The sequence below is a fragment of the Pan troglodytes genome, chromosome 19 (genome assembly GCF_028858775.2).
Source record: "Pan troglodytes isolate AG18354 chromosome 19, NHGRI_mPanTro3-v2.0_pri, whole genome shotgun sequence".
Classification (NCBI taxonomy): Eukaryota; Metazoa; Chordata; class Mammalia; order Primates; family Hominidae; genus Pan; species Pan troglodytes.
In genome coordinates, this window is record NC_072417.2 from 55,792,436 (window position 1) to 55,820,271 (window position 27,836).

Below are 27,836 nucleotides of genomic sequence, written 5' to 3' on the forward strand. Positions count from 1 at the left end.
GAGGATTAATTTCCATACATACAATGGTTATTATACATTAAATGAATGGGTATCGTATTTGAACTTTAGCATTCTTACATATGGAATGAAATTTTCAGGAATGGTAAGAACTATGTGTTGTATGTTCTATTCATTATTATTATTATTTTTAATTTAGGAGGTCATTAGGCTGGGTAGCTCCAGTGCTTTAAGTAAGCAAACTGAAGCTCAATGTAAATAGTAAAATGAAACACGGGACTTTACCAATCAGAAAACAGCAACTAGCCTCTTAACTAGGGTCTTTTCACTTTAACCAATCAAATAGGCTTTCTTTCTCTTACTTCTACATCAACCTGTAAAAGCTCACTGCGTATGCTATTGCAGCAGAGCTCTTGGAACCTCTTCCAGTTCTGAGTGATGCCCATTCATCAATCTTTCTTTGCTCAAAGAAAGTCTGTTAACAAATTTGTTTAAAGCTTTTTCTTTAACTTGTTATATGTCCAAGACTGTATTTCTGTTGTTCTCCTACAAATTATAGTTTGACTGATTATAAAGTTGTCATATTTTCTTCTTCTCAAAATATGGGACATTATTCCACTTAGCATTATAAAAGAGAGCTTTCATGTCAAGCCAATTTTTTCCTCTTTTAGGCAATCTGATTTTATTTGAATTTTATTGCTGTTGTCTCTCCTCAATACACACACACACACACACAATCATTATTTGTTTTATCTTTGGAATTAGAAAAATATTTGAATGAGAATGTGGCTGAATTAGGGTCTGTTGCTTCTACCTGGGAATTAGTGAATCCTCTGAACTTAAAAGAATTTTCTTTAATTCATTCTCTATTACTTCTTCTGGTATTTTCTCTATTTTGATAAATATATGCTATAAAATATATAAATAATCTCAGATCAGTTTTACTGTTATAGCTAAGCCATGTTGCAGTTATACAAACTTCAACATTTAGGGGCTTAAGTTTTACTTCTTGCACAAGTGAAGTCTGGTGTATTCAGATCTTTCAGGGTGATTCCCTTCATAGCAAAGATCGAGAGATCTAAGATTGCTTCTATTTTGTATTTCTACTATCTTAACGTGTGACTTCTATGGTGGCTGTAGAGGATGAAGTGAGAATCCAGAGACTTTCTGCTGCTTCTTCAGTCCTGAAGCACATGACTTCAGCTGGCTGGTCAGAGCTAGTCCTGAGCTCCAACCTGGGGAGCACATGGAATATTGAATGAGCACCTCATGAGGTCATCCCTACATCCAGATGACTTGTTTTACTTTCAGAAGTGTTACAACCTTTTGATAAATGAGAGGTTCTATCAAGGGGGAATTTGATCAGATGTTTTAGATTTGTCCCCATTTCAGTTGCTTCCTATGTCCCAAATGTTCAGATTTGGGGAGAGAAGTCTATGCTTGTCCAATGTTGGAAGCTGAGATGGGTTCTCTCATGGATCATATAGGCCCCATATGAGTTTTTCAGGTCTGAATGAAGAGGGAAGTGAAGCCTCTAGTTTGATTTCTGTTTTCTTCAACTAGGTCAGAGCTTCAGCAGCTTTCCAGGGGTGAATAGCCCAAATATGAAAGATGCCAATGTCCAAGCTAACTGCAACAGGGAGATTCAATTATCTCCAGAAAATTCACAGAAGAAACGCTCACGATCAACACACACATTAAAAATCGTTTCTACCCCACTTTCACCTGGGTGGCTACTTTGTCTCTAACTGGCCGTTTTGTCCAGGAGAGCTGGCAGAACTAAATGGCAGGAGAAAATCCACCCAGCAGGATGTATGAATCCCAGTGTCAGGTCCATTTCCTAGGTCACTGGTCATCACTCACTGTCTGCCTCCCCCAGAGCCCTCACTACCAGCCACTGCTCTTAGGAAATGTTAAGGAGAACTTGTCCAGTGTTTTTTTTTTTCCCCCCTTACTTCCCAGGAGAGTTTTTTCTTCATATGTGGTGAATCGCCAGTTGGCCAAATCTTTCCTTGGCTTGGTCTTATTCATAATATAGAGAGCAGAAATACTTTTGAATTTCTACATATGGATAGAACTCTTCCATAGTTTCTAATTCTGATAGAAAACTTATATTTCTTGGCTTATATATTATTTTTAATATTTATTTTTCTGATTAGAAAAAATCAGAAAAAAAGAGTAAAATGGTTGTTGCAAACAATCCAAACATTTCCAAAATGTGTAACCTAGAAAATGGATGTCGAGTTGAAAGGGTCAGAGATAAAGACTTAAATGTTTATTGTGTGACCTTACATTGCTTAAATTTTATAAAATCTTTATACTTGTGAAACTGAAAATATACACATGCAAAATTTAATGAAAGTCTTAATTTCCAATGTAACTGCTATGTTCCTTTATATACATACTTACATACCAACTGGTTCATTTGTTAACTTGCATACATATATTTACATATTAATATATATTTATTATATTTACTGATATGGTTTGGATCTGTATTCCTGCCCAAATCTCTTGTTGAATTGTAATATCCAGTATTGGACGTGGGGCCTGGTGGGAAGTGATTGGATCATGGGGGCCGGTTCTCATGGTTTAACACCATTCCCCTTGGTGTTGTCATCACAATAGTGAGTTCTCATGTGGGTGACACTTCCCTCTTCGTGCTTTTGTTTGTTTTTGGTTTTCTGTTCCTGTTAACAGTCTACTGAAGATAATGGTTTCCAGCTTCATCCATGTCCCTGCAAAATTAAACTAAAGAGCTTCTGCTCAGCAAAAGAAACTATCATCAGAGTGAACAGGCAACCTGCAGAATGGGAGAACATTTTTGCAATCTATCTGACAAAGGCCTAATATCCAGAATCTACAAGGAACTTAAATTTCTAAGAAAAAAACAAACAACCCCATTAAAAAGTGAGTGAAGAATATGAACAGACACTTCCCTTCACACTCGTGCTCCTGCTCTGGCCACGTAAGATGTGTCTGCTTCCCCTTCGGCTTCCATCATGATTGGAAGTTTCCTGAAACCTTCCCAGAAGCAGAAGCCACTGTTTTCTCTGTACAGCCTATAGAACTGTGTGCCAATTAAATCTGTTTTTTTTTTTAATTACCCAGTCTCAGGTATTTTATTATAGCAATGTGAGAACAAACTAATACACTTATAAATGTTAAATTTATTTTACAGAAATGAGATACAAATTATATAACTAGTTTGATCTATTTAATATTTTTTCTTTTCTTCCATGTCACTACCTGTAGACTTTTCTCAGTACTTTTCATGGCAGTATATTGTACTCTTTCATTGTTTCAACAAGGATCTGGATTGAGGAGGAATTAAATATATGTTCTGAATTGTTATGTTTTCTGGAAATCTGTCTTATGACTGTTTCACAGTAAACCTCCTATTCTCTTTAAATAAAGAAGTTGATAGATTTCAAATTTCCAAGGGAGTTTGGTTTATATCACTTGTGACTGCTCTGTTCTCATGAGATGTACTAAACTCTTTCGCTTTCGGTAATCAGTCCTCACATACATCTCTCAAACTGGTATTTTTTTTTTTGAGACACAGTCTTGCTCTGTTGTCCAGGCTGGAGGGCTGGAGTGCAGTGGTACGATCTTGGCTCACTGCAACCTCCGCCTCCTGGGTTCAAGCAATTCTCCTGCCTCAGCCTCCTGGGTAGCTGGGATTATGGGTGCAACACCACCAGGCCCGGATAATTTTTGTCTTTTTAGTAGAGATGGGGTTTCACCATGTTGGTCACACTGGTCTCGAACTCCTGACCTCGTGATCAGCCCACCTCAGTCTCCCAAAGTGCTGGGATTACAGGTGTGAGCCACCGCGCTCGGCCACATCTCTCAAGCTTTCTTCCAAGATTCACTATTATAGGATATTCTGTTTGGACATGATGTACATAAATACAGTCTTCCATGTGGTCCTTTTCCATTACTGGCAACAGAAGCCAAAGAAATAAAACCTACAACAGCAACCCTGAAGGTAGAAGGATAGTGTTGAAGATATGACAACAGAATCATACCAGCCTCACCAGGAAGCTTCTGCCTATGTATTCTCATCCATCCATCTTTAGAGCCATCAGATTCAGATAACTGATGAGCTGAAACATGTAATGCCCGCCATGCTGGAATTTGCTTCTTTCTGGATCAACCTATGTTGCCGTTTCACTTGTTTTATGATAGAGTTCACCTCAGTATTTAGATTTCGTTTAAACATTAAAACAGTGAAGACAGTAAAAATAAACACTTCTCTTTAATGCCAAAGGTGAAATTCAGTTCTCAGCCAATTAAAGAACCCACACACAATAGACATGCTGTTTGCTGAGGAAGTGCTTTTGGAGAATCGCCTCTTACTTGGTTTTAGCTCTGTGTTTAATAGCAATCAAAGTTTGTCTTCTAAAAAATGTGCCACAGATAAAAAGCATTGTGTTCACAAAATAAAACCATGGACAGAATCCATGGATGTGTAACCAGAATGTAACCTAGTTCTTGTGACAGTGACTTCAGGGATCTTTCGTCTAAGGCCATCTTCCCCTGAACTTGTCTTTGTGTTAAAGGCTCACCTGATGCCCAGTGGAGACCCACCTGAGCCTTCTTTCTTCAGCTTGTTTACTTGTATAACCTTTTCATTCTCATCCTTAACACATATCAAGGTGTGTCTGTGCCTCATGATTGATCTTCAGGTGAAAAACAGCTAACCTCATCACCTAATCCATGTTGGCCACAAAGTCTCCACAGTTTTTATTGTGAAACTGAAGACATAAAAAGAATAATTTTTTAGACAGTGAAATGATGGCCTGGATTTTCATACTCTTGAAAACCTGTTCATTCATCCATTTTGCACTTCATTCACCAGTTAGAATGCATAGAGTATTGTATTATTCTTATGGCGCCTCAACTCAGGTTATAATTCACATCCAGGTGGAAAAATTAGAGACTCGACTTGGAGAAATTGTCTTTCTTTGCTCAGCTCAATACCTATGATTTTTCCTCAATCAGAATTTGCTTCATTCCTTCAACCCTATACAATCTAGTCTTTTTGTCAGCTTATAGTCCTCAGGAGGGAGGGATGAGAAACTTTATGATTGGACTGAGATACACTGAATTTAATTTAAAAATGGATTCTCTGAGGCCATCTGAGACTTCATCCTTTTAAGTCTTCTCACCTTGGATCACTTGAGGCTTGCAAGATTCTTGGCCCCACTGATCTCTATCACACACGTCAGATGGGTTCTAGTCTTGAACTTGTGTCTCCTCTGTCCTCTTCCCTCCTGGCTCAAATTTTATAAGCCTGTCTTCTTTGGGATCTTCTTTTCCCACCTTCCTGGTGCTTCTCTTGTCTTGTCCTTCTCCTCAGCCTCCTTACATTCACTTTGCCCTGGATAGAATCCACAGTATTTATCATCATTTAGTGTCATTTTGTCCACCTATAGGATGACCCAATACAAATTTTTGTTTGAAATAACATAGCTTTTCTCTGTTACCCACAGTAATACCCAGACTATGCAGATCTTGATGATGGCTGATTTTGTAAATGGTAGAAGGCAAGTACCAAGGATTTTCTTCTGTTTCTAGTTCACAAGTGCATTTCAGGAGGGGCTTCATGAAAGCGTATCTTGTGGGAAAGCAAAGCATAGCAGGATAGTGGAAAAAAATAGAGTGGAAGAAAAGCATTCAAGTTCCCCTCCCCTTACAAGTGATGCCCTCCATCTCTTGCGTACAGAGTAGTTTTGACTCAGCATTCAGGAAATGACAGTGGCTATTTTTGCTTAGACAAAATAGGCCCTTGGGCTTTGGCCTGAAGCTAGTAGAAACCCGTAATGAATAAAAAAGAATGCCCCCATTTAAAATTAAAGCAGTATCACTGCCTGTGTCCGAAGAGCTGTGCTAGGGACTAAAAGCCTACAAAAAGCTGTGTAACATCAGCTATCTCCGTTTAGGATATGCACACTGAATTGAGGAGGTATTTATGGAGAAAAAATTTTAGACATCCAATCCCATGATTATGATGATCTAATAATTAGAATTTGTAGGACTAAAAAGGTAAGGTCTACTTTATGAAATAATGGAAGCAGCTCAAGGAAAATGTAAACAGTTGAATTCTTTGAAAGAAAAAACTAAAAACAAATAGATGACTTAGATGCACACTGACTAAGAGTCAATGCAGAAGACAGGCCCTGTCCTCCAGAACAAAGCTAATGAGGGCAGCTGCAGTCAGACTCCATAGTTTAGATAAAAAATGCACATAAAACCTCAACTTGGTGACACCAAAGAAAGTCTGGCATCAAATGACTTCACAGTTCTGAGATACGCATTTGCTCCTCCAGTTGCTGATAAGTGGAGTGGGTGTGGCAAGGCTCATTCCTGACTAGATTATAAACAATCCAAATTATGGGACACTTGGAATTGAATGAGCTCATAGCATTGACAGTGAAATCAGAGAAAAGGATTTCTAGTTACAACAGTGGTGGACATTATCAGAGCTCAGTCCCCTATTAAGAACACTATATCCTAAGAGGATGTGCACCTAGTCCTGGGAGGTGCTAGGTGTTTCAGTCAAACATCAGGCAAGAAACAGGAGAGTCCTGAAATGGACAGGACATCTGTATCTTACATAGAAAACCTCAGATACTACAAACAGACCAATCTCTGTTATTTATATGTAAAGAGAAAGAATGGATGGAAATAAATATAGTGTAAGAAATTCTGGAAGAATGTAGGGATAGATGTTGAACCTTTGTTGGTCATGTAGTCAGAAGACAAATGGGCATTTAAAAAAAATTTTAGAGTGGTCTATTTTATGACAGACAGAAGGTACTTAAAACTGATGACAGGATGGTTTATCTCATGAGAAAGTGAGGTTAGGGAGGAAAAAAGTTTAATAACAATGAGGGGTTCACATATATGTTTGTAAGACAACAAAGACAGGAGAATGAGGGTGTAGGAAAAGAAACCTCCAAACGTTCCAATCTACTGGGAACATGAGAAAAAGAGGAGGAGAGATGAAATGGAACAGAGAATCAAGGGCAGGGGAGTTGGGGTGTAGGAAGAGGCAGCTAGACAGACAGAGACAAGAGGACTTTGCAGAGGACTTGCTGAGACTTTTGGGACAATGTAAAATGCTTGGTGCCCAAGGATGCTTACCCTAAATTGTGCCTTGAGATATGCAAATTCTGAGAGGAGGTGCAGAGATGATCCTGATCAGAATCAGGATCCTGATTCTTTTCAAGAATCTATAGCATCAAGATAATTTGACAAAATAGAAAAGAAATAGTCTTCATGTTATTTTAAGTGGAAAGAAAAGTCATTTTGCTCTAACATTCTCCACTATATTGTCAGGTCATCAATTTCCCTTCACATCTGAGAGGCTCACAATAAATTATTTCTTGTAATAGCTGGAGATTATACACATTATAAAATTTCAAAATATTAATTAGTTACTAGACCTGTATTAAATGAACTGTTTTTTCTCTTTGAAGGCTTGCAGACCATGTAGCCTAATCTTTTGTGATTTTTCTCCCCAAAGCCAATGGTAAACTTAAAAAAAAAAAATTAAAAGATTCCCTCATTTTCTTTTGTTACTTTTTAGAACTAAATTTCTTTTGTGATTTGGTCATGCAAGCTTTGTAACTTCTACAATAAGGCTTTTCTCTATGGAAACAAAAACAATAAAAATAACTTTTAAAATGTTACATGCAAGACATTGAAAATGAGATTTTTAAAAGGAGAAAGGATCTGGGATACAGGGAACACAATTCCTCCCAGGGCCATTTGCATCATAAAATGTGATTCATCAGCCATTACATCTGCATGGTTCTCCAACTGATGGACACTGATTGCAATAACCAGGGGACGTTGCTATTCATGGTGCGTAATGAGCAAGTCTCTGAGACACACTGCCAGTCATGGGTCAGGCAGAGGGTTGGGGTTTCAGAAAACTCAAGAGATCCAAACACCACCACCAACACAGCACCTTGCAAAAAATAAACCCAAACCAAACAAACAAAAACACCCTCTCCTTTATTTCCAGTTTTCTCTGATTTTGGAGAAAGTTGTTGATAGCTGTCTGGTATTTTGCATATAGAATATACCTTATGTAAGAGTTCAGATACTTCTTTCTATATACTTCTTGAAGAGTTTAGAGGCTCGAGCTCAAAATCTAACTAGCTTGAAACAATAAAACCCTCAAAAGATGAAATACAGCGACTAGTCCATTTCCAACACTGTAGCCTGTCTGAATCAACTACTTTCCTCGCCATTTATAGAAGATACATAGTCTCTGGAAGTTTAACAGAACTTAATTGAAGGTGTTAGAATGTGTGCTCATATATTTCTTCCAAGGTTTGCTCAGTTTAGATTATGCAAACACACCCAGTCTTTGCAGAGGCTGTAGGTTATTTTCAGAGACTTCCATTAGTGTCACTCTTTTAACCTTATTACAAAAAGTAAAGTTTACAGCATAGAATTGAAGGTTAAGAAGTGGTTACTTAATACTTTACAGATAGACTTACTTTCAAGGAGTTCATATTTCTGCTCCTGGTGAACTACCATGAGCAAATAAAGCCACATTTTTCAAAAAAATTATTTATTTTTTTCTTTTGGTAGAAAATTGTCCATTTTTTGTTGTTGCTAAAGCAAAAGTCTGATGTGAGTAAAGGGAACCATGCCTCCAAATGACTCCAAAACTAAAGAAAGATTTACTCAGCGCTTCAAAGGGATTCTGTAAACTTTTCAAGGTTTTGCAAACTATCTTCAGATTATTGATCTGCAAACACATGCAGGGGTGCAGGCACATGTACACATAGTAAGTACGTGTCTGGTTGAATTATATGGTCAGTTAAGTTAAATAACAAGGCATTTCAAACAATAAGTTGACTGATTTTGTATTTTGACTAGTTAAAATTCTTAAATGTGTTATTTTGTGAAAACTTAGACATATTCATGCCGCATTGTAAGAAGTTATAGTGGTTCCATAGTTGGTGATTTTTTTCTCCCAATGTTTTCTTTCAAGTTCAATGAAGATTTCTTTCTTTGATTCCCCCTTTTTGCAGCTGATTCTTAAAAAGAACATTATTTCTTCTTCTGAACAAGAACTATCCATTATATTTAAAGCTTATTATTTAAGGCATTTACCCATGGAGCCCCAAAGGACTATTTCTAAGTAGAGACAACTGCTCCAAATGTCCCTAGATTTGTTTTTGTCATTATGCAAAGGAAAACATAAAAGGGGAAGAATGAGTCCTCAGCGCTTTGGGACATTTATTGATCTTGCTGGAGGATGAGCTTCAAACAACAAGTCTTCCTCTGAAGACACAACTTTGTTATGACCAGATGCTTTTGAACATGTGAATTAATCCTGCATCACTGCATGGATGATTGATGTTTTTACTCTGAAAGCTCTGGGGCCCCTGTGAAATTTCTGAGGTCCAGTGATATTGAGACAATGATAACCTTGGCACCATTGATTTTGCTGTGAATTGGGATCATGTTGCAATATGTGCCATGTCAAAGATATGTACTCAAACAATACACTGTGCTATTCTAGAAAACTCAGCAAGCTTCTTCTCCCTTTAAGCAACAAAAGCTCAACAAGCTAACAGAGCAAAGCTTCCAGTGGAGATCTTTACTCTTTGATGTATGCCACATGTGTCTTCAGACTACAAATCAGAGCCCTGAGCTTCTTGGCTGGCAGTATACTTCATCAGTATTCATCTTTGTGGGAGGCCACATAATTAATAAAAAAATGAATCAAGAGTCTCTGGGTGAAAAAAATTCATATCAAGCTTGTTTAAACAAATAGGGAAATTTATTGGGTCAGTAAAAAGGAAGCAAAGAGGTGCATTTAGCTTCAGGCAAGGCTGGAACCAGGGCTCCAACTAGGTTGGTAGAGTATCTTCTCTGCTCTGCTTCAGTTGGTTTGCTTTCTCAGACAATCTCACCCAATGTGGCCACAAAATGACTACAGGTAGCTTTAGCTAACATGCTTCCAGTTTGGCAACCCTCATGGAAAGAAAATGCACTTTCCTAGTACTTCCTGCAAGAGTTCCATGCTGGATTGTCTCAGTTTAAGCCTGTGTCACCCTAAAGGGAGAAAGGAAAGTAAAGGAGCATGTATGGGTTGTAGCCCACTTGAATCTCATGGGCAGAATATTTTCTCAAATGGATGCCACACAGGAGAAACAAAATTCCTTAACCAAGCATCTCACAGCAGGGAATGTTGCACCATATTCACAGTTTATTCTTGATTGGTTTTTAATAAAATAGTTATAAAATATGAATGTATATTAATCCATTAATTTTTTAAATAATAAAATTTGTCTAGACTATTAGCTGACAGAGTATAACGTAACTCAAAACACTTATGGCCAGGTGCGGTGGCTCACGCCTGTAATCCTAGCACTTTGAGAGGCCGAGGTGGGCAGATCATGAAGTCAGGAGATCAAGACCATCTTGGCTAACACAGTGAAACCCCATCTCTATTAAAAATACAAAAAATTAGCTGAGCGTGGTGGCGGGTGCCTGTAGCCTCACTTACTTGGGAGGCTGAGGCAGGAGAATGGCGTGAACCCAGAAGGCGGAGCTTGCAGTGAGCCGAGATCATGCTACTGCACTCCCGCTTGGATGACAGAGCGAGGCTCCATCTCAAAACAACAACAACAAAAACTTATACTACTTGTCACATTTTTAAATGTGTATAAATTTGCTTGTAATTTCAAACTACGTGAAAAGAAACAAATATGTCTCAAATTTATCCTGGATGAAAGGAAATTAAATTAGAAATAATGAGCCACTCAGAAAAAAATAGCAAAGAACACTACTTGAAAAAATATTTCATAAAACAACCAAAGATTTAGTCAGAGGCAATTTCATTGCCTTGTAATTTTATTAAAATAAAAAGAAAAAAAGTAAACATATTCATTACCAAAACTAGGTCAATGAAGTAAAGAAGAAAAGTGAAAAGAAAAGTAATGAATTAGAAGACAGAGCAATAGAATTGATCAATTCAGAACTTATTCTTTGATGTATCATGAAAAAGTGACAAAAATGTCATATATAATAAAGTATAATAAATGATATGAACATAAGAAATATTTAACAAAAAAAGTACAATATAAAATTTTGAAAAATTTATATATACTAATAAAAATTCTGTTTGAAATAGATATTTTGCAGATTAGTGACCAAAACTGACTCAAAAAGTGAAAAACTATACTAAATTAGTGACAATGACAGTTTATTTAATTTATTCTAAAGAACTATCTGCAAATGAGATCCCTGGCTCAAAAAAATTTATGGGCAAATGTTTACATCATAAATAATTCTCATGCTATATAAATTGTTTCATTTGATATCAAAAGCTATTATCATCCTACTTAAGATGTCTGCAGAAACCTGAAAAAGATGCAACAGAAAAGTAGATACATATTTTAAAAATTGTAAAAATCCTCAAAAGTATAATTAAATATCTCAGAGTATTTCAAAAGTATAGCACATCAAGCCCAAGATAGGCTTTTTCTAGTAATGCAAAGATGGTTCAATATCTGGAAAACTTCTAATATAATTAATCATTCAAATAGGTTAAAAAGTTGAGGACTTCATAAAAATTTTAAAGGCTGTTTTTTTGTAAAATAAGACATTTATAAATAAATATTGGGATACATCTTTAATATAATAAAGATGTTTTCCCCAAGACCTGCTCCTATTTCAGTACTCTTAACAAGTCCAAACCAAACTCTTATTTTTCTCTTATAAAAAGCTAAGTTGTTCATATCCTTTGGATCAACGATTCTACTCTTAAGACCTTATTGTTTGATATATTCATATACATTCGTGATAAAATATATATGTTTGGAATAGCAAGGAATTGTACACAAACATGTCTTTCAGTGGGATACACGCTGGTTAAGCACATGCTACATAGAAAAAAATTTACAGCCACTTCTCCGGGGCCAGCGTTTCGCAATGCTATCGCGTGCACACCCCCCAGACGAAAATACCAAATGCATGGAAGTAATGTCTACGAACTGATGTGAAAGATCTCCAAGACAGTATATAAAATGCCCCCCTCTTTTCTCTCTCTCTCTCCTCTCTCTCTCTCTGCCTCTGTCTCTCTCTCTCTCTCACACACACACACTTCAAATAGTAAGAGTTCAGAGAACACATATAATGAGATTCTATATTACTCAAATCTATTTTATTTCTGAGTTTCAGATAGTGAGAGGAAAATCAGAGGGTTTATAAAACACAACTTGTTAGATCTATTTGGATTCCAAGTTCTGACCACGACAGTCTTGTGTGTATACACATAAGTGTATGTGTTTATGTAGATAGAATTAATTCTCAGGAGAATATACTATCAGCTAGATTCTGATTACAAGGGAAAAAAATTCAATCCAAGTTTGCAACCAGGGAATTCCTTATCTCTTATAAACTCAAAAGTATAAAATTAGACTTCACATATAACTGGGTAGGGTTCAAAACCATACTATCAGTCTCTGATTTCCTCCATATCTTGGCTCTGCATTCTGTTTGTTGGTTTTATTCTTGGGCTCTACGTGGTGTGATTTCTAACAGCTCCAGATGACATCTTGACTATACCAAATTTAAAGTGTTTTTTTTTTTCTTCCTCAGTAGTTGAGATAAACCTCCTAAAATTGAGTCTTGTTGGCTCTTGTTGGCCTGACTTGTATCATATTCCCTTTCCTGATGGAATTTCTGTGACTAGGGAACCTCATCAACTTTGGGTTAAAATCAAATCCACAAAAATATATGAACTGAGTTAAAGTGGGAAGGGATGCTTTATGCAAAGCTAAATTATTAAAGACGCTGCAGGGAAAACAATTATTTACTGCAGTGCAAAACAACAGCAACAATAACAAAAAATAGGAAGACTGGTTGTCTTTGGTAAGAGAGATAAAGCTATAAATGGAAGGAAGGGTTTCTTTTCTCTTGTGCTTCATTTATGGTTTTCCTCCATGTGCATACATTATTTTCTCAGTAGTAAAAAACAACTTGAAAATATTTATGGAGAGTGAAATAATGGTAAAATAAAATCCCTACATCACACCATATACTAAGCATACATTCTAGATAAATAATTTATACTATCCAAAGCAATCTGCAGATTCAACACAATTCCTATCAAATTACCAATGTCAATCTTCACATAATTATAAAAAACAATCCTAAAATTAATATGGAACCAACAAAAAAGCCCAAATAGCCAAAGCAATCCTAAGCAAAAAGAATAAACTGAAAGTGTCACATTACCTAGCTTCAAATTATACTACAAGGCTATAATAACCAAAACAGCATGATACTAATATAAAAATAGACATATAGATCAATAAAATGGAATGGATAACCCAGAAATAAAGTCATATACCTACAACCAACTGACCTTTGACAACATCAACAAAAATATACACCGGGGAAAAAGACAGCCTCTTCAGTAAATGGTGCTGAGACAAATGAATAGCCATGTGCAAAAGAATGAATCTGGACCCCTATCTCTCACCATACAGAAAAATTAACTCAAGATGGGTTGAAAAAGTAAGACCTGAAAAGATAAAAATCCTAGAAGAAAATCTAGAAAAATCTCTACTGGACATTCACCTAGGCAAAGAATTTATAACTAAGTCCTCAAAAGGAAATGCAACAAAAGCAAAAATAGAAAAATGGGACTTAATTAAACTAAAAAGCTTTGCACAGAAAAATAATTGACAGAGTAACCAGACAACCTACAGAAAGAGAAAATATTTGCAAACAGTGCATCTGACAATAGGCTAATATCCAGAATCTATAAGGAACTGAAACAACAAGAAAAAAAAAATCTCATTAAAAAGTGGGTGAAGGACACGAACAGACAAAACAATATTTTTTCAAAAGAAGGCATACAAATGGCCAAGAAACATATAGAAAAAAAGAAGTTCAACATCACTAGTCTTCATATAAATGCAAACTAAAACCTCAGTGAGATGCCATCTTATACCAGTCAGCCTTGTTAATATTAAAGAGTCAAAAAATAACAGATGTTGGTGAGGATGCTTATACACTGTTGATGATAATGTAAATTAGCACAACCTGTATGGAGACCTCTATGGAAAACTGTATGGAACTTTCTCAAACAACTAAAAATAGAACTACCCTCTAGTAATCCCACTGCTGGTATTTACGCAAAGGAAAATAAATCATTTTATCAGAAAGACTTCTGTGCTCATATGTATATCACATCACTCTTTACAAAAGCAAAGATATGGAGTCAATGTGAGTGTCCTACAATGCATGATTAGATTTTTTAAAATGTGGTAATACTACTTGGCCATAAAAGAGAAGGAAATTGTGTCTTTTGCAGCAACATGGATGGTACTGGAGATCATTATCCTAAGAGAAATAACTCAGAGACAGAAAGGCAAATATAGCATGTTCTCACCTACAAGTTGGAGCTAAACAATGGGTGGCTTCAGCTTGTAAGTGACATATAGAGTGGAATAATAGACATTGGAGGAGGGTGGGAGGGGAGTGAGAGATGTAATACTATCTATTGGGTACAATGTTCAATGTTGGGGTGATGGATACCTGAAAATTCCAGACTTCACCAGTATGCAATAGATCCATAACAAAACTACATGTGTACCCCTAAATCTGTAAGAATAAAAATTTAAAAAGTAAAACATATATTAAATAGTTTAAATATGAAATTACTCATTTAAACTGTGCTGAAGAATATAAAAGTAAATACTTATTAATTCTTGTATTCAGGGAGATCTTCAAAGTGAGCCACAATTGGCAAGGTCCACAAGAAAAATAATGATATTTCCAACCCATTTTTACAGTAAAATAAAACAAAAATACCAAAAAAACCAAGCTGAATATAAAGCTTGTAAGGTGAATACCCTTTTAACCACCATCCACATATAGAAATTTAACTTTGCCGCCCATACCAGAAGCCCCTCGGTATGCCCCATCTTAATCTTAAGCCCCTTCTTTTTCCCCACAAAGTAACTCCTATCCTCATTTCTATATCATTATTTCCTTCCTTGTGTTACTTCACAGTTTTATCACCCACGTGCTCAACTCGACACAAGAGTTTAGTATTGCCCATTAAAAAAAAGGATATGTCTTCTAAATCTCTTTTACTACATAGATTTTCTTTTCATTCCCTTCTTCCCTTATGATTTATTGTTGAAGAACCCAGGCTGTTGGACCTGTGCAATTTCCTGCAGTCTGGATTTTTCTGATTTTGCACCTGTGGGGCAGTTCACCATGCCCTCTACCCTCTGGAGTTCCTGCATGTTGTCCATTAGACTGAGACTGGATCAGCCTGATCCCAATGGTAAGACTGTAAGTGGAGCTGGGCTCTTTCATCAGGAGGGACATGATATCTCAGTCTCTTTTTTATGATGTTGAGCAACTCTTGATGCTTACAACTTAGATTCATTAATTCAGTGGGATTGCAAAATAGTAATATCCTATTATTTATTTGTCATTTATTAGTGGAAAACATTTACAAATAGGTACTACCCCTCATCTACTACTGGATGCCTTAAGTGAAAGTTCATACAGAAAAGACAAAATAAATGCTAGGTTCTTTTTCTTGATTTACCAGTTTTAAATAATATGTTCCCTACTCATCTCCACAGGTGACTTTTTAGGTTTAGGTTTTTAAAAATATGTTGTTATGAGTTCAAGGATTTAAATTTTTGATGGGTTTCAAGCCATTGCAATTGTTATCAAAGCTCAAATTGTTCACTTTTGACCTGTGAAAATGTCTTCAAATTAGCTTCTGCTTTCTTTTCTACATGAGTCTTGTAGTTTGGGATAGTACCCACACATTTGGTTTGAAAGATATTCCAGGGTAATCCTGTACAATTCCTGCCACAGATGTGGATCAGCTGTTTCTCGAAAGATAAAAACCAACCAAACAAAAAACCTTGATTTCTTTTAATAGAAAATAATATTTCAAGATCTCTGTGTGGACTCTAGGGATGTTCTCTATTACTTGATTGCTCATTGTTTCTAGATCTCTTCAGTAAATAAAACTAGAAAATATGTATATAGCACCTGTAAAATAAAACATCCCACAAATTCATACAAATATTTACAATACAAATTTATAAGTACAGGCTTTTTAAACAAGATTTTTGTTTGTATTGTGTGGCTACCTTCTTTCTTCAACACTGAGAATCATGGTTCTTAAGGACACAGGGGATCATAGAATTGGAATATCCTAATGATTAATTTACCTTATTACACATTACATAGACAAAAGCCTCAGTTTAACAATATATTATAGCCATCCATTATAGTTTTTGAGAATAGCTTAAAAAGTTGGTTTTGTCCATAATCTCAATATTCTTTCCCAGTTTTTGAAAAGAATTGAATAAAATTTGAAACAATTTATAAATATTTGATAAATTTAAAAAATTAATTTTATTCTTAATAACTCTATTATATACTATACATTCTGTAATGTAACCCCTTTAACTCTTAGTTCTACTAGTAACTATATGTTTATGCCCCAGTCCCTATTCCCATGTGACCTGAATCATTTTGGTTGTCTAAAGCTGGTTTTCTGGCCAGGTACAGTGGCTCATGCCTGTAATCCCAGCACTTTGTGAGGCTGAGGCGGGTGGATCACTTGAGGTCAAAAGATTGAGACCAGCCTGGCCAACATGGTGAACCCCCTCTCTACTAAAAATACAAAACTTAGCTGGGCGTGGTGGTGTGTGCCTGTAATGCCAGCTACTCTGGAGGCAGAGGCAGGAGGATTGCTTGAACCCGGGAGGCAGAGGTTGTAGTTAGCCGAGATCTCACCACTGCACTCCAGTCTGGACGACAGAGTGAGACTCAGTCTCAAATAAATAAATACATAAATATAAGGAAAAAAATAAAGCTGGTTTCTTGATTACTCCTCAAGAAGAAATCATGGGAACAAAATTCCTTGAGTTCTTGCAATTTGACAGCCAATGATCTATGCCCTTTATACTTAAAAGTCATATTTGCTAGATATAAAATCTTTAGCTCACATTTTTTTGAGTTCCTCACGTGTTATTATTCCATTTTATTCTGGCATAAATTATTGCTGTTAACAGTCAGATCATCTATTCTTTGCCTTACTGTTGTTTTGTACTCCTACAAAGCATATGGTAATTCTATGTTTAGCACTTTGAAGAAAAGTGACTGTTTTTTAAGATGTGGTAATTTTATTAGAATATGCCTTTATTGTCATTCTAGGTCAATATATTTTTTTTAACTTTTAAGTTATGGGGTACATGTCCAGGTCTGTTATACAGGTAAACCTGTGTCATGGAAGTGTGTTGTACAGGTTATTTCGTCACTCAGGTATTAACCCTAGTGCTTGTTAGTTATTTTTCCTGATCCACTCCATCCTACCACCCTCCGCCCTCCGATAGGCCCCAGTGTCTGTTTTTCCCCCTACGTATCCATGTGTTCTCATTATTTAGCTCCCACTTGTAAGGGAGAACATGAGGTATTTGGTTTAATGTTCCTGTGTTAGTTTGCTAAGAATAATGGCTTCCAATGGATCAACTCTTAAACACGTGGTGTGTTCTTGCAATACATGCTGTCGAATTTTTTTAACTTTATAAAAAAGTTTTTTTGATTTATGGTTTTTGTTTTGCATTTTGATTTTTTTCTTTGGGAACTCTCATTATCTGTTTATTGAACACTATCTTTACCATTGTCCCTTTCTCTTAAATTCATTTTTATCTTTTCCATTATTATTTTTACTCTTTCCTAACTTCTACCTTCTTGGTGTGTATTTTACTCTTTTTCTAGTTTCTTAAAGTGAAAGCTTAAATTCTTGATTTGAGGCCATTTTTTTATTCTAATATACGCATTACTTCCAAGGAAGCAGTTTTACCTGCATCCTACAAATTTTGATGTGTTAGATTTCATATTTTCTCAGCTAAAAACATTTTCTATTGTTCTCCTGAAATGTCTTCTTTGATCCATAGATTATGTCCAAATGTGCTGTTTAATTTTCAAGTATTTAGAGATTTTTCCTTTATCTTTCTGCTGTTAATTTCTGATTTCATTCCATTATATTTAGAGACCATACTATGTATAATTTTAATTATTTAAAATTTGTTGAGGTTTGTTTAATAACCCAGATATGATCTATCTGGCTGAATGTTCTGTGTGCCCTGAAAATAATGTGTATTCTGTGGTTATGAATTAGAAAGTTCTATATGTGTAAATTAGATCTCATTTTATGACAGTGTTGTTTATTTCTTCTATTTTCTTGCTGATTTTCTACTAGTTCTACATATTAGTGAGAGAGGAGTGTTGATGCTTCCAACAGTAATTGTGGATTTATTTCTTTTTTTAGTTCTTTGTTTTTGCTTCATGTATTTTTAAAGTTCTGTTGTTACATGCATAAACATTTAACTTTGTTATGTTTTCTTGGTGAATTAATCTCTTTTATTAGCATGGAATGTCCCTCTTTAACCCTGCTAATGATTTTTGCTCTAAGATATACTTTGTCTAATATTAACACAGCCACTCCAGCCTTCTTCTGATTTATATTTGCAAAGCCTATATTTATCCATGCTTTTAATTTTTTAATTTTTAATGTTCCTACAATGTTATATTAAAGTGAGCTTCTTGTACACTCATAACGTAGCTGTGTCATTTTCAAATTAATTCTGACAATCTCTGTCTTTAATTATTGTCTCTAGATCATATACACGTAATATAATGATTGACATATTTGGATATAGGTGTACCCTTTCACCGTTTGCTTTCTTTTTACTTGTTTTTCCCCCTTTTCTCTTTCGTTTCTTCTGTGATATGTGAACATTTAAAAACCTTCCCTTCTAAGTTATCAACTGTATAGTTTAGAATATCTCTCTCTATATACATATATAATATATATATAGCTGTTTTACCAATTGCTGTAGGGATTAAAATATGCATAATAATAACAGAGTTCTCAGTCTATTTGAATTAATGTTTTATGTAGAAATTTCACCACCCCATAGATCCCTTTACTTTCCCTATTTTATGTTTTAGTTGCCTTGTGTATCATTCACTGAAAATTTCACAAGACAATGCTGTGATTTTTGCTATTAGCTGTAAAGCATATTTTAAACAACCTAAGAGGTGAAGTCCAGTCTATATTTGCTCAAATATTTACTATTTCTGATATTTGTTCTATTTTTTCAATTAAAAAAATTCCTTATTTTCGCCTTCTATTTCTCTTAGGGCACTCTTTGTTTTATTCATTTTTTCTGTGTTTCCATGAGTTTGTATTTTGATTCTAATTTTTTACATTTTTTTTTCTGAGTTTTGGCACCTCATTGCTGAATATTGCAAATTCTAATTTATGTTGTTCTTTTATGATATTGTATGACACACTTAAAGTCTTTCATCTTGTTTTGAAATGAAATGTTATGGTTTTGATATGTTCAAAGGCATGCTTATGGGATGCTTTAATTATCTGCGGGGATATTATTTGGCTTCTCATTGTCCTTCATCTAATAGTAAAATTTTGTGGGAAGCTTTCTGTTTCTAGACATAATTTATTCTTGGACTAGTCCTCCTACCATTTATAACTATAAAAGTGTTACTATATATAATGAGGAAATGGCTTTCAGGCAGTGAAAAACAGGCAGTATAAGACTGCAATCATTCGGAAAAGGGAAACTCGTTAGAAACCCTATAATTGCTTTGTTCTTTTCCTTGAGACAATTTTCCGAGTAAAGAGGGAGCTGGATTCTGAGCAGAACCCAGTAGTTTTTTAACCTGGTAGGTAGTTGATAAGAAATAATTAAAAATTCAGAGCAGCTGAAGTGTCTAGGATCTGTGAGGGCAGCAGAGCTGAGGGAGCTCTATAGAGGGGCAGCCCCTAAAGTCTGTTTAGAGGAGTCTCCTGTGAGTCTGTAGCTACACATAAGAGAGCGACTTCATTCAACAGAGATCAGTTGATTTGGGGCTGAGATATAACAGATACTAGAGGTCAAGCTATGCTAGGGGAAGAGTACTGCCCAGGGATGTGACAGCTATGGTCCTACAGAGTAGAGAGATTTTCATAATTCATCAACATCTTGGCATCCCACTGAAACACCAGAAAAACTATATCTTCAGAGTGAAAACCAAGCTTTAGAATAAAACTTGGTCTAGAGCCACCCTAGCTAAGCATACAATCAAGCCCAAACAGACAGAATCTGATGTCAGGTCCTGCCAAGTTAGAGGTTCCTTGAAAGCCTACAAGCATAAAGTAATCAGCCAGTAATTTACCTGCTTAGCAGGACAAGAATGAATACTCTCTAGAGATCATTAACAGAACCCAGAATCTCTATTACATATTTTTAGAGTACTTGTATTATCCATTATGGCAATTATTTTATTTAAAAATAATGATTCACATAAAAACAAAAACAATAAAATATATTTTAATAAAGACAAATTTGTTAAAGAATTAAATAAAAATATGATCTCAGTTAATGAAAATATAGGGAATCCAAGCAGGAAAAAAAGTATTAAAAATGGAAATTCTAGAACTGAAAAGGACAAAAAAAATTTAAACTACTGGATAGACTTAGGAGCACATTAGAGATGGCAAAATAAATACTAACCCTGAAGACAGACCAATAGAAATTATCCAATCTGAAAAAGAGAGAAAAAATTAAATGGACGAGCCTCAACAAGGGAAACAGTATCTAATGGTTTGATATAAATGTAATTGGAGATCCTGAAGAGGAGAGTTATATTTGGATGGAAAACAAAACTGAAAAATATTGAATAAAAATATTTGAGGAATAATAGCTAACAATGTCAAAATTTGATGAAAAACACTAATCAACAGATTGAAAAAATTCAGCAAAATCCAACTGCAATAAGTATAAAAAGAATGGTATCTAGACTCATCCTAGTCAGACTGTTGGAAACCAAATTAAGAAAAAATGTTGAAAGTAGTAGGGGAATAAAGGAGTTTATAGAACACTTTATGTACAATAATCCTGCAATAAGAATAATCGTTGACTTCTTACTATAAGTAATGAAACTGGGAGATAATGGCGTAACATATTTACCATACTGAAAGAAAATAATTATCAACCTAGAATTTTATATCCAGAAAATATGCAAGCAAAATGAAGATTTTTTAGGTAAGTGAAAACAGAACGTATTGTAAGCAAACTTGCTTTCTAAGAGATGCTAAACTATGTCTTTCAGGCTGAAGGAAAATGATATTAAATTGCAACCTGGATCTATCCAGAATGGAACGCACTAGTAAATATTCATAGTTAGAAAAATATAAAATATCATTTTTTCATAAATTTTCTTAAATAACCAACTGATTAAATTAGAAGTAAATACACTGAGGTAAGGGTTACAATATACATAAAAATAAAAGATAACAATTGCATAAAGGATGAGGGAATGAGTAAATGGAATTGTACTGTTGTAAATATATTACATTTGTAAAGTAACAATGAAAAGCAAAAAGTAGGGAGTATCTGGTCTGAACTGAGAATAAAAAAGAATAAAGCAGGAGGTGTGAAGAATCAGGAATAAAGTGTGAAAACATACAATATTCATTCTAAGTAGACTGTAAGATAACAATGCCTAGCTAAAAGACAACAAAGAGGCTTGCCTAGGAGGCAATAAAGGAATTGTAATTTAACACTAACACTTATTCAATAAATTCAACAGAAAACGGGAAAAGAGAAAACCAACAAAAACAAGAAATTACAACAGAAGATACAAAAAAATACATAGCAAGATAACAGACTTAAACCTAACCACATCACAGTTACTACATTAAGTATAAATGTACTAAATGCCCATAGTTAAAAGGCAGATACTAAGTGGATAAAAAGGAAACACCAAACTAGAATCTGTCTACAAACTAGAAACTGCAGATTTTAGTTATAAAGATACAGATAAACTGAAAAGAAAAGGCATGTAAAAGATATGCTTTGAAATAATTAAGCCCAATAATTCTAAATATATCATATATAATTAGAAAAATGAAATATACATTTAGAATTATGCTAAATATATATTTATAATTATGCAAAGTATATATATTTAGCATAATTACAAATATGTACATATTTAGAATAATCCTAAATATAAACCTATATATAGGAATAATACTAAATATGAACATACATATTTAGAATACTCCTAAATGTGTGTATATATGTGTGTGTGTGTGCGTGTGTGTGTGTATATATATATATGCAACTAATGACAGAGAACAAAAATTCATGAAGCAAAGTAACGTGACTAAAGGGAAAATAATCATATCTATAATCACAGTTTTACACCACTTTCTCAGTAATTTATTAAGAACAAGTAGCAAAATGAGAATTCAGGAGCCTAAATTGGTACTTACAGTATCCTACATAGCAAAACTACAGTGAAAAACACTATTTTCAGCAAACGTGGAATATTCATCAAGATATGCCACATACTGGACTATAAAATGTCTCAATAAATGTCAAGAAATTGAAATATTTCAGATTATCTGATCCTGATAGAATTAAATTAGAAATCAATAATAAAGTATTTCAAAATCCACAATATTGAGCATTAGATAAAAAACTCTTCTAAATAATTCATAGACTAAAAAGGAAATTATAATATTAGAAAAATGAAATTAAACACATTTTTAACCAAATGATAATGAGAATACAACATATCAAAATTTGTGGAATGGCACTTAGCAATGCTAAGAGAAAAACATATAGCTTTAAATTCCTGCATTAGGAAAAAAGTGATCTTTTTTCCAAAATGGTGAATTAGAGGCTTTTAGCATGCCTCAGCCACTTGGAAATGGCAAGAAAGTGCATAAAGATCAGTTCTGTGAGCTTCAATTCCAGAAGGAAAATGAGAGTCCACAGGAATCAGGAAGGTCACTCCAGAATCCAGGAAGGAGAATGCGGGCAGACAGTCTCATGATGGCATCTGGCTAATAAAAGGGAATGCATCCCCAGTATGTGAGAGAGGCAGAGAGCCTCCCTCATTCCACTCCCCGACCTTTTCACTGGGCATCCGAGCAACCCAGACTGAAGGAGAGCACTCTGCTTCTCCAATGCCCTGAAGTGAACCTGGGGAGAGGCTTGGAAATGCCGTGAGGGAAAGACATTGGGGAAAAAAGCTGCAGACATTTTCTCAGGCCTGAAACAGACAGCAGAATGCCCTTGTTAATCTGGGTGCAAACAAAGTCACCCATTCCCTTTGATGACCTGGTAACATGGCCATGCAGACAATTTGGTCTCAGCCCAGAGACTGCAGTGAATGCTCTGAAGCTAGGTAGGGTCCTAGGTAAGGTCCTCCTCAGCCAGAACAATGGAAAGCATCTCACCAGTAAGCACTGGATTGTGCTCTCCCTCATCACAGGGGCAGGAAGAAAGCTGCTATAGCTATAGGTTTCTCCTGGGCAATGAGACTTGCAGAGTTAGGTTGGCAACCTGGAACTGGTCTGTGTATGCCATACTGGGTGCCCCTGTCTGCTTCTCTTAGATCGTGATGCAGTAAGGCCCTCTCTGCTTGATGCCAAGGCAGATTTCCAATCATTCAGAGAAGCTGCTCATCTGAATCATCAGCCTGAATTGCCCCACCCCTCCTGTGCATAGATTTTGGTGCAGAAGGGCCCTCTCCATTCCATACTCAGGCAGATCTCCAAGCATTTGGAGGACCCACTCCCCTGGATTTAAAGTTTAGTCTACACCCCATCCCCGTGCAGAGAACTTGGGACCAAGGAGTTTTCCCAACTCCACACCCACGGATAACTTTTGGTGCTTGGTGGCCACCCACCAGATCCTCCGTTTGTGCTTGCCATCAGCAGACCGGTAGGCCAACCTACAGGTCCAGCCCTGTCCATATTGGTCCCCACCAGCCAGGGGCTGAGCAGTGAGCTCATACCACTGTGCACTCCTTGAATCAGCTCTGTGCCTGGGGCAACAGAAAGCTTCTCCCAGTAAACAAAGATCAAGTATATACCCAGCAGTGTTGACTGCAACCAGCTCTTACCTATAAGTGCCATCTACTGGCTTTTATGTTGAACTGCACAGCCCAATATAAAACCTGCTGACCTGAGTGCATAGGGCTACAGAAGCAAAGGCAAAATACCTACCCAGCAAGCTCTACAATCACATTCTTTAGGAAAGGAGGAGAGGAAAAAGGAAAGAAAAAAGCAATAATATTATAGGGAAAGAAAGAAAAAGAAAAAAATCTACCCACACGAAAATAATTACAAAAATCAGAATTGCCAGCTTCTCCTGATGAGAAGGAACCAACATACGAATTCCGGCACCATGAAAAATCTGAAAGTGGTGATACGACCGAAGGATCACACTAGCTCTCCAGCAATAGTTCCTAACCAAAAAGGAAACTCAGAAATAACAAATAAAGAACTCAAAGCATGGATTGCCAGGAAGCTCAACAAGGTGCAAGTCAAGGTTAAAAATTAACACAAAGGAACTTCTGAAGCAACCCAAGAAATGAAGAAAGAGATAAACATCTTCAATCAAAATTAATCAGAGCTTCTGGAATTGAAAAACTTACTTAAGGAATTTTAAAATACAATTGAAAGCTGTATTAATAGACTGGATCAATTAGAAGAAAGAATTTCAGAGCTTCAAGACTGGTCTTTTGAATTAACCCAGTTAGACAAAAATAAAGAAAAACAAATTAAAAAAATTAACAAAGTCATTGAGAAATATAGAACTATGGAAAGTGACCAAACCTATGAATTATTGGCATTCCTAAGAGAGAAGGAGAAAAATTATACAATCTGGAAATCACACTTAAGTAAATATTTCAAGAAATTTTTCCTAATCTTGATAGAGAGGTAGATATCCAGATATAAGAAATCTAGAGAGTACCTGTGAAATACTACACGAAATGAACACCACCAAGGCCTATATTCACCAGAGTGTCCAAAGTCAATGCTAAAGAAAAAAATAATACCGGTAGCTAGAGAAAAAGATCAGATCATTTACTAAGGGAATTCCATTAGGCTAACAGCAGACTTCTCAGCAGAAAACTTACAAGCTAGAAGAGACTGGGGACCTATTTTCATCATTTTTAAAGACAAGAAATTCTAACCAAGGATTTCATATCCTGCCAAAATAAGCTTCATCAGTGAAGGAGAAAGAATATCTTTTCCAGACAAGCAAGAGCAAAGGGGATCCATTACCAGACCAGCTTTACAAGAAATCCTTAAGGGAGTTCTAAACATGGAAAAGAAAAAACAATATCTGCTGATATGGTTTGGCCGTGTCCCCACCCAAATCTCATCTTGAATTGTAGTTCCCATAATCTCCACATGTTGTGGGAGGGACCTGGTTGGAGGTAATTGAATCTTGGGGCAATTACCCTCATGCTGCTGTTCTCGTGAGTTCTCACGAGATCCTATGGTTTTATAAGGGGCTTTCCCCGCTTTGATTGGCACTTCTCTCTCTTGCCACCATGTGAAGAAGGATGTGTTGCTTCCCTTTCTACCATGATTGTAAGTTTCCTGAGACCTCCCCAGCCCTGTGGAACTGTGAGTCAATTAATCCTCTTTCCTTTATAAGTTACCCAGTTTCAGATATTTCTTCATAGCAGCATGAGAATGGACTAATACAGTAAATTGGTACTGGTAGAGTGGGGTGCTGCTATAAGGATACCCAAAAATGTGGAAACAACTTTGGTAACAGGCAGAGGTTGGAACAGTTTGGAGGGCTCAGAAGAAGACAGGAAAATGTGGGAAAGTTTGGAACTTCCTAGAGACTTGGAGGGCTCAGAAGACAGGAAGATGTGGGAAAGTTTGGAACTTCCTAGAGACTTTTTGAATGGCTTTTACCAAATGCTGATAGTAATGTGGACAATGAAGTCCAGACCTAGATTGTCTCAGATAGAGAAGAGGAACTTGTTTGGAACTGGAATAAAGGTGATTCTTATTATGCTTTAGCAAAGAGACTGGTGCCATTTTGTCTCTGCCCTAGAGATCTGTGGAGCTTGAATTTGAGAGAGATGATTTAGAGTATCTGGTGGAAGAAATTTCTAAGCAGCAAAGCATTCAAGAGGAAGCAAAGCATAAAAGTTTGGAAAATTTGCAGCCTGACAATGCAATTGAAAAGAAAAACCCATTTTCTGGGGAGTAATTCAATCTGGCTGCAGAAATTTGCTTAGGTAATGAGAAGCTGAATGTTAATCACCAAGGCAATGGGGAAAATGTCTCCAGGGCACATCAGAGACCTTCATGGCAGCCCCTTCCATCAGAGGCCCAGAGGCCTAGGAGGAAAAATGGTTTCTTGGGCTGGGTCCAGGACCCCGCCTGCTTTGTGCTGCCTTGGGATGTTGTGCCCTGCCTCCAACCCTTGGCCACTTCCAAGTGATGTTGAACCCAGGGGTGCACAGAAATCAAGAATTGAGGTTTGGGAACCTCTGCCTCAATTTTAGAGGATGTATGGAAATGCTGGGATCTCCAGGCAGAAGTTTGCTGCAGGGGCAGAGCCCTCATGGAGAACATCTGCTAGGGCAGTGTGGAAGGGAAATGTGGGATTGGAGCCCCCACACAGAGTCCCCACTAGGGCATTGCCTACTGGAGCTTTGAGAAGAAGGCCATCATCCCCCAGACCCCAGAATGGTAGATCCACCAACAGCTTGCACTGTGTACCTGGAAAAGCAGCAGGCACTCAAAGCTAGCTCATGAAAGCAGCTGGGAGTGGGGCTATACACTGCAAAGCCACAGGAGTGGAGTTGCCCAAAGCCATGGGGCCCCACCTCTTGCATCAGCGTGACCTGGATGTGAGACACGAAGACAAAGGAGATTCATTTTGGAACTTTAAGGCTCATAGGCGGAAGGGACTTGCCTCATGTCAGATGTGACCTTGGACTTGGAGTTTTAGGTTAATGCTGGAATGAGTTAAGACTTTGGGGAACTGTTGGAAAGGCATGATTGTGTTTTGAAATGTGAGGACATGAAATTTTGGAGGGTCTGGGGTGAAATGATACGGTTTGGCTGTGTTCCCACCCAGATCTCATCTTGAATTGTAGTTCCCATAATCCCCACATGTAGTGGGAGGGATGCAGTGGGAAATAATTGAATCACGGGTGCAGTTACCCCCTGCTGGTGTTCTTAGGATAGTGAGTGAGATCTCACAAGATCTGACGGTTTTATAAGGGGCCTTTCCCCCTTTGCTTGTCATTTCTTTCTCTTACCGCCATGTGAAGAAGGATGTGTTGCTTCCCCTTCCATTCTGATTCTAAGTTTCCTGAGGCCTCCCCAGTCCTGTGGAATTGTGAGTCAATTAAACCTCTTTCCTTTGTAAATTACCCAGTCTCAGATGTTTCTTCATTGCAGCATGAGAACATACTAATACACCTGCTACAGAAACACACTTAAGTACATAGCCCATAGACCCTATAAAGCAACCCCAGAATAGATCCTATTGTGAAATAAGATCAAAACCTCACAGATCAATATTAACCTTGAATATAAATGGCCTGAATGCCCCTGCTTATAAGGCACAGAATGGCAAGTTGAATTAAACAACAAGATTCATCCATTTTCTGTCTTCCAAGAGACTCATCTCACACATAATGACTCCCATTAGCTCATAGAAAGGGTTGGAGAAAGATCTATCACACAAATGGAAAACAACAATGAAAAAAAGCAGAGGTCACTACTCATATATCAAATAAAACACATTTTAAACCAACAACAGTAAAAAAAATGACAAAGAAGGACATTACATAATGATAAAGGGTCCAATTCAACAAGAACACTTAACACTTCTAAATAACATACCCAACATTGGAGCACCCAGGTTCATAAAACAAGTACTTTTAGACCTAGAAAAAGACTTAGACAGCCACACAAGAATAGAGGGGGACTTCAACACCCC

At 36.4% G+C, this 27,836-nt stretch overlaps 1 long non-coding RNA gene across 1 annotated transcript in view; it reads right to left on the bottom strand.

The window, feature by feature from the left end:
• Positions 1–7,970: 7,970 nt before the first annotated feature.
• Positions 7,971–27,836, bottom strand: part of LOC107969243 (uncharacterized) — a 67,523-nt gene continuing 47,657 nt past the window's right edge. Inside the window, exon 3 of the long non-coding RNA XR_001710941.2 lies at positions 7,971–10,047. This is a non-coding gene — a long non-coding RNA (uncharacterized LOC107969243). The remainder of the gene's footprint in view (positions 10,048–27,836) is intronic.